The sequence below is a fragment of the Leopardus geoffroyi genome, chromosome B4 (genome assembly GCF_018350155.1).
Source record: "Leopardus geoffroyi isolate Oge1 chromosome B4, O.geoffroyi_Oge1_pat1.0, whole genome shotgun sequence".
NCBI classification, from domain to species: domain Eukaryota; kingdom Metazoa; phylum Chordata; class Mammalia; order Carnivora; family Felidae; genus Leopardus; species Leopardus geoffroyi.
The window spans coordinates 38,356,183-38,370,476 of NC_059341.1; the positions used below are offsets into that span (position 1 = coordinate 38,356,183).

At 43.5% G+C, this 14,294-nt stretch overlaps 1 long non-coding RNA gene across 1 annotated transcript in view; it reads right to left on the reverse strand.

Moving 5' to 3' along the window:
- Positions 1–14,294, reverse strand: part of LOC123592164 — an 82,603-nt gene that overhangs the window by 38,932 nt on the left and 29,377 nt on the right. The window lies entirely within an intron of this gene.

Sequence of the window (14,294 nt, forward strand, 5' to 3'; positions counted from 1 at the left end):
ATGTCCCAACCACACATCTTATCTCAGGCCCCCTGTGATTTGAGTCCTGATGTGGCCCAACGGTTGGTACCCTTGTACTCTCCTGGCCATGTATTCCATTTTTCAGGACCAATGCCTAGGTCTGGGCTTTCAGCACCTGCCCCATGCCCGCAATGGAGTCTGAGTCTAGCCTCTAGTGGAGCATTGTCTGAGTGCTCAACATATGTTGTCTCATGTGTTTGTCACAGGAAATTTAGAACAGGCTCTTTCAGGTATCAAGTAGCAGTGATATACTCAGGCCACCTCAGGTAATGGGGACTTATTGTAAGGATACCTAAGGAAATAAGCCAACTTGGGCAACAGTCTAGCTCTTAGCCTCATAGAGAACTTGACCATCCTGGGGACCCAGTGCAAACACCAACTCTAGCCATGAGTTTGCTTTCTCTATGCTTTTGCCCTTGTCAGCTCTTTCATCCTGCTGCCCCCAGGGCGCCTTTCGGCTTCTGTTTTGATCTCCTGTTGGTCTCTCTAAGCTTCTTTGAACTCCAGGTCCCCAGCAAGGCCGCATCATGGGCGGCTGTTTATCTCAAGGTGGCTGCTGTCAGCTCAGGCACTAATCCTATGTCCAAACATTTGTGGTTAGGGTGGTGGTGTCACAGGGTACAAAGCATGGTGACCCATGTGGAATAACAGGCTGCTTTTTTTCACATCTGGGTGTGTACTTGAGAGGGAACAGAGGTTTTAAGAAAAGCCTGCCCAGGGGCACATGAGCGAGCTGAGCTAAGAACAAGGGCCAAAGCCACATGGTGGGTGGTCAAGGGCCAAGTGAGTGGTCAGTTGCTGTCAGAAGCTCTTTCTGACAATGCTAACCAAGTCCTGGGACATAGCCATACCCACACCTCTCTGCTTGTGTGTTGGAAAGCTTTGTGGATATCTCTACCATGTTATCAGAGGTCCTTATAGGTGCCACCAAAGGCTCATAACAGATTCCTAAAAATTGGGGCTGGAAAGGATTGTCAGGGTCTCCAGGTCTGGCAACCTACCCCCTCCCTCACTGTCTCTGGTTTAGGATGCTTGGGCATCCTGGATTCACATGTTTGCATCAAGTCTCCTCCCCCAACTCTGGTTCCTGATTCAACTAAGGGCTCACTTACCAAGGCTTCTCCCTCTTGATTTTCAAGGCCTTAAATGGGGAAAGGCAGGAGGTGGCGGGAATCAGATAGAGGCGGAGCTGTCACTGCATGGCTCCCTTCAAAGTCGGGATTACTCATTTCAGAGAGGAATATTTAAAGTTTGATGGGAAATGAATCACTGATCTTAATGAAAGACCACATTCTGTGAAAGTGCTGTAGAGGAGGGGTGAGGGGGCCTGAAAAGAAGGGAAGCCCACCACAAAGGAAGTCATTCAGGCTGAGCTTTGAGGGAGGGAAGGAGAAGGGGCCAGGGAGGGACGGGTTGGGGAAAGCCACCCGTTTGGACATTTCTCAAGTGGGAGATTAAGTTCCAGCGAATGGATGGCTCCCAGTCCCTCACAAAAACATTATGATTAACTAACTCACACTTTGTGGCTGGTGGGTTGGAAGTGGAAGATGGAGGTGGGTGAAGGTGCCACCAAGCCTGCGGGGAGGGGGCCTAAACAGGAGAGGACGAGGACCCTCAGACAGGATGGAAGGAGGGTGAGCTGGTGGAGAGGTGGGGCACTGACTTCCTTCTGCTTCTGCCCTCCCCCTCCTCCCCAAACTGGATTAACTCTTCTCCTCTGTCCTTGCCACGTTGAACAAAGAAACTGCTACTCACTTAGCCACGAGGAGGCTATCACACATGCAAGGTGAGGGCTGTTCAGTGAAAGCTTTAGGTCCAGCACTCTGCCATGCCCTTCCTTTCTCCTTAGTCATGGCTGAGCCAGCACTCCAATTTACAGAGAGCTGCTAGTGACACAACCCACTCTCTGGGCTCTGGGCTTACTGAGGCCATCCTGGACCATTGCCTTAACCTCCCATCCCTCCCGTGGTATGGAGGGTTGAGGGGAGAGATGGTGGAGTTGAGTCTGCTAAACTGAATAGGGATAGGTCCTTCCGCCTCCCTTAGTTGCACCTTGACAAACAGCCAGACAGGTGAGGGGAGGAAGGGACAGACTGAATTTCCATTTTTGCAGTTAAGAGAACCTGAATCTCCAAGGTATCAAGTGACATGGCTGTTTCCCTCTTTGACAATGTCAGGGACACAAGAGATGAGACTGAGCTATAAAATGTAGTGAAAGAGAGCACAGACCTTTGGCCACACAGCCCTAGTTTTAAATCCAGTTCTGTCTCTTCCTAGCTATGTGACATAGGGGAAGTTCCTTAACTTCTCTGAGCCTGTTTCCTCATCTGTAAAATGAGAATAATAAGTCCTACCTCACAGAGGATGTGTGAAGTTGTAGCAAGAAAATGTATAGTAACTGTTTAGCCCAACTCCCCTCCGTCAAGTAGGTGCTCAATGAATGCTTCTTTCCTTCCTCCTTTGAACCACATTTCCCAGTGACCACATCAAAGTATATGCTAGCTAGGCCACTACACCACACACCTCCTCTGAGAACATACTTGGTGGCCTTCCCTTGACTGTCCTTCCTCTGGCTTCACCGTCCTCTGTGGCCAAGCTACAATTTCTACTGGGATGATGAATTTCTGTCTAACCTAGGGGGTGGAGCCATTAGATGAAATTTTCTGGGCATTTTTCTGTATCAAAGACCTCTTTGAAAATCTAATGGAAGTTATGGATCCCCCTCCCGAGAGAAAAATTAACACCCACACACATCCACCTGTGCCATTTTCTGTAGAATATCAGGGGACCCCCAGAATCTCTGAATCCACATGCAAAACTCCAGATGGAAAGTCAGGGCATATAGGCATAAATTTAGCAATGTGAGTAATTTGTTGTTTAGCCCAATTGTTCCTCAATTCACAAAGTCTTTCCCTTGTGAAATGGCCAGGATGATCCTTCTGAATCTATCCAATGGGGCAGGAATAAATAGTCAAGGAATGTGAGTGGATGGTCAGGAAGGTGACTCTGGAGGGAGAGTTATAGGGTTGAGCGGCTTTGGCATGGAGGAGAGAGTGCAGTGAGGACCAGATGACAAGGGGCTGAAACATTGATGTTGGCCACTATCTCTTCCCCCTTGACTAAATATTGAATGGAGAGGGAGAGGAAAAAAAGAATGTTATCAGGAAGAATTGAAACCCTCTAGCAGGGAAAGTAGGTGAACAACAGGACAGAAGCTGTGGGCTTTCTTAACTCAAAGGCTTTAGAAACAAAGGTCAGACGTGCATTTTCTTGGTGCAGTTCAGGTCCTAACATTGTAAGGTTGGGGACTGACCATACCTGCCATGGAAACACTAAGGCCAGAAAAATAGAGTCCGGGTGGGACTGTGCTCCCCACCACTTTTAGAGAACAGAGGAATATTTTCTCTCCCTCTCTCTCTCTTTTTTTCTTGCAGAGGTGTCTCATAAAGACAACATGCTATTTGTTGTCTTTGTTCCACCAGCATCTGAGTATACTCTGCAAGAGCTGGTGGGGGCTTCTGAGCCCAGGCCAGCACTGTCACACTCTCAGAGTCATTGGAGAGGAAAGGCAGGCCTGTCTGGCTTTGATGGAGCCCAGAGCTGGGCCAGCATGGGGGCTCCAGACTCAGCTGCAAGCTCTGAATTCTCAACTCCTGTTGGGGAGAATGTCCTGATTTTGCTGAGCGCATACACCTTTACTACAGTCACCTTGACCTTGAGCTCATCCTTGCTGCATCAAAAAAAATTTTTTTTAAATATGATCTCAAAACCACACATAGTAGAGAATTTGAAGAATATAGAACAGCAATACAGGAAACAATAATGTAGAAAACCAATACAGAAAAGAAGAAAATAAAAATCACCAGCAATCCCACCACCCAGAATTAAGCAGAGTTAACATTTGGTTGGATCTTTCCCATTAGCTTTCCCTGCTCCCCACCCCCGCACCTCGGATTCAGTCATGTTTTAAACATATATTCCCCAACTTACTGGAGCATAGGCCTCTGTGCCTCAGTTTTCCTGTTTAGAAAATATAGCTACCTTCTAAACAAAATTACCCAAATGCTTTCATGTAGTTATATCATCCACTGAGCCAGGAGAGAGGTGTGTCCATCCATTATAGGCAATGAGGATAAGGGAGTGGGAGTAATAGGCACAAAGCCACTCAGCAGCCAGGGGAACCCTAGGGACCCTAACTCTTAACCAAAGTGGGTGTCAAAGAAAAATTTCATGGAGGGGAGATCAGGCACATAGTCCAGCCTCCCAGGGCCATGCATGATAGGTCTGCCCAGGATCTGTCGACACCTGTGACCACACCTCTGTGACACAAAATCAGAACAGCAACCAATCCCAAAACAAAGTTTACAAAGTACTTTTTGAGCCAATCAGAAGTTCAGACAGAACTTCTTTTCCACACTGTTTCTTTCTTATTTACCTTCAGTTTGGACAGGCTTCCTGATCTTTCTTAAAGAAATGGGCCTTTCTCCTTGTGTGGCAAATAATAAATTTGGTGTCTACTTTAGACTGCTCTGGTGGCCTTTGTGGCCATGCTGTGGGTCTCACTTCACTGATCTCTGTGATCAGTGGAAAGTTTGTCCCTTCGGAGGTTGTAATCAGAGCCCCTCCTCATGTGTGGTCATCACAAGAGGTTTTCCCACACCTCGTGGAAGAAGGTCAAAGCCTGGTTTATTTGCCAGCTTGCTCAGAGGGTCTCCACTTGAAATGATTGGCCTTATTTGGTGGGTACTCACCCACTTGTTTTTCTAGTTAAGAACTTTTCTTAAGTTAGGTGGACATGCAGTACAAACAGGCATGGTCATTAATTTCTGCGAAGGTGGCCTGAGGGCTGATGGCAGGGGCAAGCATTCCAATTTCCATCTTTCAGCCAGATACCTTCATTCGTTGAGCTGTTCTGGGAACAGTTATTTTGGAAGTCATAGCCTGATTTGACTTACTAGAACACAAGAACTTCTGTGTTGAGTTATCATACATTCACAGTTTGGAGTGAACAGCTCTGAACCTGGGCACTCAGCTATCTTTCAATGCTCCTCTTGGATGGAATACATGGCCCTCGTCCCCCTTCCCACCTTCTCTATTCTTCCCCCATGACTGGGCAAAGCTTTTTTCTACCTACTAGGCATGACCTCAAGCCAACACTGAGAGAGCTCCAATTTCTTGGACCTCAGTGTTAGCTGGCGGGGGGCGGGGCAGGTGTTGGGGCTACAGTATGGACATCCCAGCCAACATAGTTAGCATGCTTTTCCCAACACTCCACAACAGATCAAGTATGCTTTCCCCATAGTCGCCTTTTACTGCAAATGCAGTCATGTCTTCTCCTGCATAATTGGAGTCAAGGCCTCTTGAACCCTACCTGCAAATTTATGCAAACAATATGCAAAAGTTTGTGCCAAAAACTGGCAAAGGAAGACCTTTTGCAGGTGAAGCGCAGCTGACGCCTAATACCTAGTGGGAGACTGTTTTGGGGGTGGGGGTGCAGGTGAGAGTCTCAAAACCTAGGAATGGAGGGGGAGGGGCTTGGTTAGTGTCTACAGCAGTAATGGAAGACCTCAGAGTCTCCCTTTCCCCTGACTTTCAGCTTGAGAGTGGCCAGTGAAGGGGCAGGGAGAGTTGGGGGCTCCCTTTCTCTTTCTCACTATGGAGTCCTCTTGAGAGAGGGGTAGGGGATAGAATCTATTGGCCTCCCCTTTGGTCTGTTCCAGGTGCCACATCTGGTGCTGAGAAATGTTTGAGAAGACTTGACTTCCCATGCCATTGCATTTACATGCAACTATACCACTTTTTAGGTTAACTTCAAGTAGAAACATTTTTATTGTCCTTCTAGGACATTAAGCTGTATTTTACTTTTCTATGGTCCCTCTCTGGACTAAAATAGAACTGTTTAAACCTTAAGTCTTAAAACTTAACGGTACTTCAGTGAGCACCTAGTCCAATACCTTATGCTTTATATATGAGGGGACTAAGCCACTAACAAGTGGGTTACTCCAGTTCACAGACCTAGGCTTAATCCACCCTTTATCTCTCTGGGTGACATCACTGATTAAGTAGCAGACTCTTGGCACTGTAGGTGCCATCTGAGATATGCTGGGAGCACAAAATACTTTTCTTCTAAACAGTTAAGAGCTACTTTATGAATGGATGCACATCTCTGTCATTCTTAGGAATACATGTGGGCTTATGGACACTATCAGCTACTAATCATGCTTTTCAAAAGATCAGGCAGTTGGTCAGACTACAGTGATTGCTCTTAGGCTTGTAAATAACTTCTGGGATGTCCAAAACCGCCTAGTTTTCCTGGTCATTCTATCCTATGGCTGTTCATAGACAATGTTATGTCATTAGAAGTAATGGAGAGGAGGAGAAAGAAGGGAATGGCAGGATAGAGTGCAGGAGTAATAAAATACATTTATTGAGCACTAACTATACTCACGATATTATTCTTAGTGCTTTACCCAATATTATCCCCATTTTACAGATTGAGGAAATTGAGGTTTAGAGAGGTTAAGTAATTTGCCCAAAGTCTCACATCTAGTTAATAAGAGGACCCAGGATTCAAAGTTGGGGCTTCCTGATTTCAGAGACCAAGCTCGTCACCACCATGCTCAGGAGGCAATGCTATAGGGAGAGAGCCAGGTTTTCAGGAAACTCTTAGTGGCCATAACAAAGAGTTATTCTTTTGTATCCTGCTGTTGCTATTTTGATGACTAGCCTTGATGGGATTTTTTAGCACCACAGTGGAAGTGAGGGCAAGAAAAGGAGGATGGAAACCCTCTGTGTTAGCCTTGTTGAGGACTTCTTCTTGCCCACTTTCCTAGGGCTGACTGCCTGGAATTCTTCCAACAGGTGTTGGCCTGAAGCAGCTTGGGCTTTACCTCTGTGATGGTAAAGGCAATTTTCAGGCTCAGATAAAGATAATTTAGCTGTTTATCCATCCATCCAACAGGCATTTATTAGATACTTCCTCTGTCAATTCTTGAGCCAATAAGTGAGCAAGGTCACTGACCCAACAAACCTAACTCAGATTCAGAGATGCATAACCTAACTCCAACAAAGCTTTTTGTAGATTATCTAGGGTAAATTTTACAACCCTCTATCTTGCCAACATTTCAGCTACTGGTTTGCCAGCAGGAACCTCTTCCATGAAGGAATGGGGGAGATGTTGGGCTGCTTAGCACCTGAGCTAAAGTTTTGGGGAAGGATATGGAAGCCAAAGACTAACAAGAGGTTTTGGCATTATTTGCGAATATCCCTTCTCCCTGCTATTCCATTTCCTTGGGCACTTAAGCTAGGCTCATGACTTATGTCATGGGCCAACTGTGCACTTAAAAATCCATCCCAGCATCCTCAGCTCAACCTCAGAACTAACTGCCAATCACCACTTGCCTGCCCCAACGGAATTAACGGAAGCTGCCAACAGCCCTGCCCTGACCTCACTGGAGAGAACTGCTTCCTTAGTGGACACGATTTCCTCTTTATTCTGAGATAGTCTCTCTCCTCTCTTAAAGCAGGAAGTCCCTCACGTGCAGGCCAAGTTTCAGACAGAGAGACAAGTTGGGTCATTCATTTATTCTCATTAGGAATCTCCTTATGTGGTTCAGGACAAGTGTCATGATTGTTCCTATGAAAAGCTGCTGGCAGGGGTAGAGGGAAGCCAGGTTGAGGGTATGCAAAGGAATGAAAGTGCTTGAGGAGGGCCAGCAGCCCCCTGACTGCAACCAATATCAAAAAGCACTTTAATTTTGGGTTGAATGGATAGAAGCCAGTTTGTGAAGTCACAGAAATGTCTTTGTTAGACCTGGCTAGTCCTTTTCTGAGATCTTGTGACATAACTGCAGGCAGATGGAAGAGGCATGACAAGCATTAACTGCCACACACGTTGAGGGATCACCCTCCTTACTGGAGGTGGTGAGTGGTAGAAATCCCTGGAGTGCATATAGAAAGAGTGGAATTAGCAGATGGCCCTAAGATTCAGGGTATGATTTTTGTAAAATCAGAGACATCTGGGAGGAGGGAGACATGAACCCAAATCCTGACTTGCCCTGAAAGTGAGCCTTAATGACTGAAATGCTACTCTGAGAATTTCTAGTTTCTGGCTTCAGAGTGAAGGTGATAGTTGAGGGGTGAATGTTTACAAGTGCAGGTATGCAGCACGTGTTCTTGTCTTGGACTTTTAGAAGATTTTCTCTAGACTGAAAAGGTTGTTAGCTAGGTTAGAATATCAAGGAAGGTTATAGTTGCTTTTTCTACATATTGCCAAGAAGCTAGACTTTCATAAAACTCTAGTGGAGGTTTGCTGCAGCTTAGAGGAAAAGGCATTGCCTTTTTTAATGTTGGCCCTGCCAAGCTGTGTGCTTCAGAGCAGGCCACTTAGCATTTTTGGCTGTGCTCTAGAGAGTAACACCTATCTTGCAAGATGCTTTTAATGATTAGGAGGAAGAATAACCAGGAAAAAGATATGTAAACTGTAAAAAGCTGTCATCACCTTACAGTGGTGATGGTGACGATATTTATACTCCTGGGATGTTGGGACACATCCTTGCCTAGAGCAACTGTATATACAACATAATCCTTCCAGCTTCAGGACTCTCCTAGTAAGGTTAAAGGATACTGATATTATCCAGTGTTTAATAGAATTAGACCCACCACTTGCTGCTTTATCACAGAAGATATGGGGCCGAGGGAGCCTCTGTTAGCAACACTCAAGACCTTGGTTACAAATGAGTGGAATGCATAAGGGGGAGGGGATCTTTAACAACCTCTGAGAGCAATATGAACGGCAAGTTATTTTTGTTCAGGAACAGAAAGCAAACAACATCAGTGGTGGAAGGAATGCAAACCACATCTTGCCTATTTAAAGCAATAAAGGAAAGGAACAAAATTATACAGGCAGAGAGGTTCTTTTGTTTCCCCAGCCATGAATCCTGGTTTAAAAGTGCACACAAACCACAAAGATAGTAGATACCATCTCAACCCCTGGTGTAATGTGTTTCTTATTCTTCAGTGTACTTTCAGAGAGAAAAGATCCTTCCAATAAAGCAATGTCACACTCCCTTCAGTTTGCTTTCTCATTTGAGCTTTATGTTTATATTCTGTTGAGAAAACCTAAAGACATTATCTGTTTTCAGTAGTAGTTGATTCTTCCCAGGCACAGAGGGGGAGGATAAGTATAATTTTTTCAAGCATAACTCATTCATTTACTCAATATTAAGATATATGTGAGGCTCTCTCTGCTGAGTAAGGAGGACAAAAATAAACTAGGGACCCTACCTTTAGGGAAGAAAAGACGTTTACACTGGTACGTGTATTTGATTTGCTGAGAGAGAGAACAGATTTGGGATTCAGAAAGAGGAGCAGTTCTTTGTAGTATATCTGATCTGCTGAAGGGAGACTGTCTGCAGAGGAAATAGTGGGCGTGAGCTCTAGAGGTAGAGCTAAACTAGACAGCGGGTGGCCTACGATAATGGGTTAAGGATTTGTGACTTTATTTTGAAGACATAGGGAGTTACCAAAGTTTGTTTTTTTCGGCTGGGAAGTAGCACTGTCATCTGGATATAAATAGATCCTGAAATTTGGAATCTCCATTCTGAGAATGAACTTAGAAGATAATTGCATGGGTGGGTTGAAAGATGTCTTGAGAAGTTTCCAAAGGGGCAGCGCTTGTAGCTTGCCCTCCTGTTAAGGGTATATGCACTGCTTCTCATTCTCCATTTGGCATGAAGAACAGTGCACGCGTACACAGGAGAGTTGAATTCTTTCAAGATAGACTCAGTCACTTAAGAAATGTAGATGACCTTGTTTCAATTAAAATTATAAGAGAAATTCCACATGGCTGAAAGAGAGGAAGTGGCCACCTCAGTCTGGAGATATTTCTTTCTAGGAGGAAGGGCACTGAAGCAGAACATAACATCCTCCAGCAACCAGGAAGGATGAATGCACCTGCCACTGATGAATGGAAAGGTGTTTCAGTGCACCAAGCTCTGGTGATCTTGGATGATGTCTGGATATTGCCACTAATTTGCTGTGTGACCTTGAACAAGTCACTTTTCTTCTCTGGAGAAGTTAGACTGGATGGTATCTAAAGTTCCTTGAGCTCTGACATTCTGTGGGACTAAGGAAAGCTGCTGGTAGCTCCGGCATGGCAAGTCTGATGATCCCCCAGTTTTCCTTCTCTCTCATTGGTACTGAAGGAGGCAACTCAATAGGATGTACTCAGATTCCTGGCCAGGTCTTACAACCAGAGTTCGTTATGCCCTTGCTATAGGTTAGCAGTGTGAACTTGGGCAAGTCACTTAACCTCCATGAGCCTGTTTCCTTTTGTAAAAAAAAAAAAAAAAAAAAAAAAGATAGATTAATGCATCAATGACCTCCAGCCAAAGATTCTTCCTTTTGGCAATGGAGACAAACTCAAGCTATAGGACATTTATCTTTGACATCCAGACTTTGCTCTTTGCTGAATTTATACTGATTAGGGTCAAGAGGGTGTCCAGAGAGTGTAGTGTGTAGTTGGACTAAGGGTTGGTCTTCTCCTCTTTCTTTTGTTGCAAGGTGAATTAATGGCTCCTGTGACTTGATAATTCCTGCACAGTAGCACCAAAGACCCTGGGCATAATATATCAGTTAACTGCCACACAGGCAATCATTACAAACAAAAGGCTGATTTGTTCCTTGTGACAGGTCTTAAAGTCAAAGAGCCCAGATTATAAAACTCAGACAATGAAAACATGTACTTAAAATCCATCTGGGTCTGTTTTAGAGAGCCAGGTGGCTTTCTCTTTTACTTAGTCACCTACTGCCCTGCTTTTCCTATAGTATTGACAATGGGATAGCAAGACATTTTTACTGCAATATAAATTTCTCTTTGACTACCTGAGACAAACTTTAGGGCCATATGATTATCCACACAATGATCAACTCTGGCTAATGAAGTTTACACTGATCTGCTGGATTTCTAGAGGAGAATCTGCTTCATTTATGGTGTCTGTTTATGGCCAGAGACAAGTTTGGACTATCTTTCTCTGCTGTATGAATATCCTGCTGGGGGAACTGTAGCTCTCAGAGTATGCATGTTGTACTCTGTGCTTGCCTGTTTTGGAGGTTTCTGAGTATACTTCTCAGGGGAACGTGATCCAATGGGAGGGTAGTGATTTGAAGCATTTGAAAGTCTCTAACAGCTATCCTGGATACATAGGTTAAGTTAGTGTTTTTCAGGTGGGTGTAAACCCAATGTCCATGTGAGAAGTAATCCCCTAGAGGGTCAAAGACTGGGAGTGGGAGAATAAGCATCATTTAGCATAACAGTAGTGAGCCAGGTATTTGTCCCTCAATTTGGGCAGATTCCTTGAGTGGATTCAAATAGCTCCTGCAAAGCAAGAACAGATTGACTCTTGTAGCTAAAAGAGCCCTGATAGTAGTTTCCATTTTCAATGGGCTAAGTTTTGCCGATATGATTGTAATAACCTCAGCACAAGCATCTTCTTGAAGTGGAGTAAGGTTCAGTTTTTTTATAGAATCAAGTCTGGATTATGTAAGAGAAACTTAAGAACCAGAAGATACACGTAGAAGAATAAATATTCTTCTACCTTAGGTAGAAGTAAATTCACAAAGCTGTGCAACCATCATCTCTAATTCCAAACATTTCTTCACCCCCAAAAGGGAATCCCTTTTCCCCCAAAAGGGAACACCTTAGGTGTTAAACATTTAAACACCTTAAATGTTTAAAAAGGAGTTAAATTTGTAAAAAATCAGTTAAATTCAGAGCAGTAGCTAAGGTTGGAGAAAACCACAAGAGTTTCATTTCTTCTGAAGTGGCAGAAGACCTCAGAGAGTCAAAAACAGGTGGATTGTAAGGGAGCAAAGAAAGGAGAGGAGTCAAAATACAGTAGGAAGCAGATGAGCCAGAACCTCAATGTCTTTTACATAAACACCTCCCAAATGAACCATTATCCTGATTCTTTTTAGTTGAATATAATTTTATATGTATGTGTATATATTTTAATTTTTAAATAAGTTATGGAAACAACATAACTTACCTACATCATAAAATCAATGTAGAAACTTGGGAAGTATGAACTTGAACCAAGGCCTTGTTCAAAGCAAAACATCATACTGACATATTTGTATATGGTAAATTTTTTTAAGAACTGTGAATCAAGCCCAGGACTCTCTATCTTGGAGCTAAAACCTTCTCTTATTATCTCACAAATGTGGTAAAAAGAGAGAGAGAGAGAGTAAGAAACAGACTATTATCTAAATATGCTTTCTGGTGTTGACAAAAAGGGACACAATTGAACAACTTCCTATGTAGACATTTTTGACTGTTTATCTGGATTCTAGACAGTGCTAGAACACACACATAAACACACACACACAACTGAATGATGCTTTTGATCAGCTATCTTTATAATTTCCAAAGGGTGGGAATACAGAAGGACAGAAACAAAATCAGAGGGAGCTAGCTTCCAATAAGTATGAAATTATCACTACAAGGCTAATGAGATTCTTTCTGCAAGGAAAGGTAAAAAGGTTAGCTGTAGAAAAATGGGTTTTGACATATACACTTGAAAGAGAGTGACATTATACTGTTTTAGACAATAGCTTGGGCCCTTGACATTTTATCAAACTGTATGATAAAAAGCCAGCACTTAATAATCCCTGAAGTATGGAAACAAAGGAGAAAGCCTGTGTCTCTTATATTAAACAAAATGATCTCTCTTTTAGACATGACAAGATCTTCGTGAGGGTTTCTTCACTTTTTGTACTATATCTGTACCATCTGGTTCATGTCAAAATCCCCTCAAGTAGCCACTGCAATTCCAAATTTTCTCTTATATTGTGTTAGAGAAATAAGGAGATGCCTTAACATGTTCAAGAATAATAAAGCAGTGGGTGTTTGGACCAGAAAAGTGCCATTTTAGATAAAGAAGACCCCAAGAAAAGTGGAATAGACTGTAAGGAGACTTTGTGTCTTGGAGCTTTGTCAAAGGCCAAAAGCTGATTATCACCAATCAGGGGCCAGCCAAAAGTCCTCTCTCTAGCTTCTAGGCAGAAGAGACATTAATGAGAGCAGTTTCTTGGAAGAACACAATGACCCAATTGGGGAAGAAGCCTTTTTGAAATGGTGACCTCGGGTAAAGCCTGTCCCGAAGGGTTCTAATCCAAAGAGATCTCCTGAATTCCTCTGCCATGGAGACCAGCTCAAGGATGGACTTCTTGGCCCTCATCTCTGCTCTTCCTATCAACTTCTCCACCTAAAGACAAACAACACTTAAGACATTAGACAGACACTGGAGCAGCTGTTAGAAGGCTACTCAACAATTTCACCAGGGAACAGTCCAAAGATGACTAGATAATAAAGAAGTCCCTCAGCATCAAATTTCTAGGAAAACAAAATAAGCTCAAAGTAGAAAAGCCTCAAGGAAACACTGGAATTCTGAGCTTACCTCCTTGCTAGGGTCTGCATAATTTCCCAAACAGGCAGAAAGGTTTCAGATGTGAATACCATAAAAGAGGCAGGGGTCACTTGGTTTGAGGAAATGAGTGTTTCTGCTGTGTCTCAGTAGAAACTTCATTTCTGCCAATATTCTCCAGTTAAAAACCGCCAAGAATGTACCTCTGATTGAACAAAGCTGGGTTCATTGATGTCGCAAGAAGGAAGAATGCACACCAATTAAGAGAATGTTAGAAAACACTTATGGGGTTTTGGCTTGTGTCTGGTGATTTTCAGGAGTGTTTAGGAAAGTGAGGCCTTTCTCTGAGTTGGCTATTGTCAGTAAGCAGGTGTAATGCTATGATTGTATATCTTAGTTCTTATCTGGAAGATGAGAAGAATGGAGCCAGGCTCAAGTTGTGGTTGGTAAAGAAGCAGTAGTCACTTGTATTGTCCAGGTGCTTGATATTCTGTGATTTGCACAGCAGCCTGATTTTTCGTCTGGCCTTAGACATGATTATGAAGTAGTCTTGTTTTTTGTCTCTCTTGGAGTCAGAGTGAGACTGTGTCTGATGTTCGTGCTCTGTGCGATTATTATGTCCAACAGAACACCATGGCTAACTCCTAACAAATTGAAGCCTAGTTGTGAATATCAGGCCCATTCTTAAATGTTGGGGGCCACTTTTCTCTTTCTTGTATGAACTAATTCTTCAGTACTGCTGAGAGACTCAAAATAGAAAAGAGGTATAAAAGGATTTGTAAAAACGTGAAGCACAATGAGAATGAAGTGAATGATTCTTGACCCTTTTCTTATCTGGGAGGTACTAAT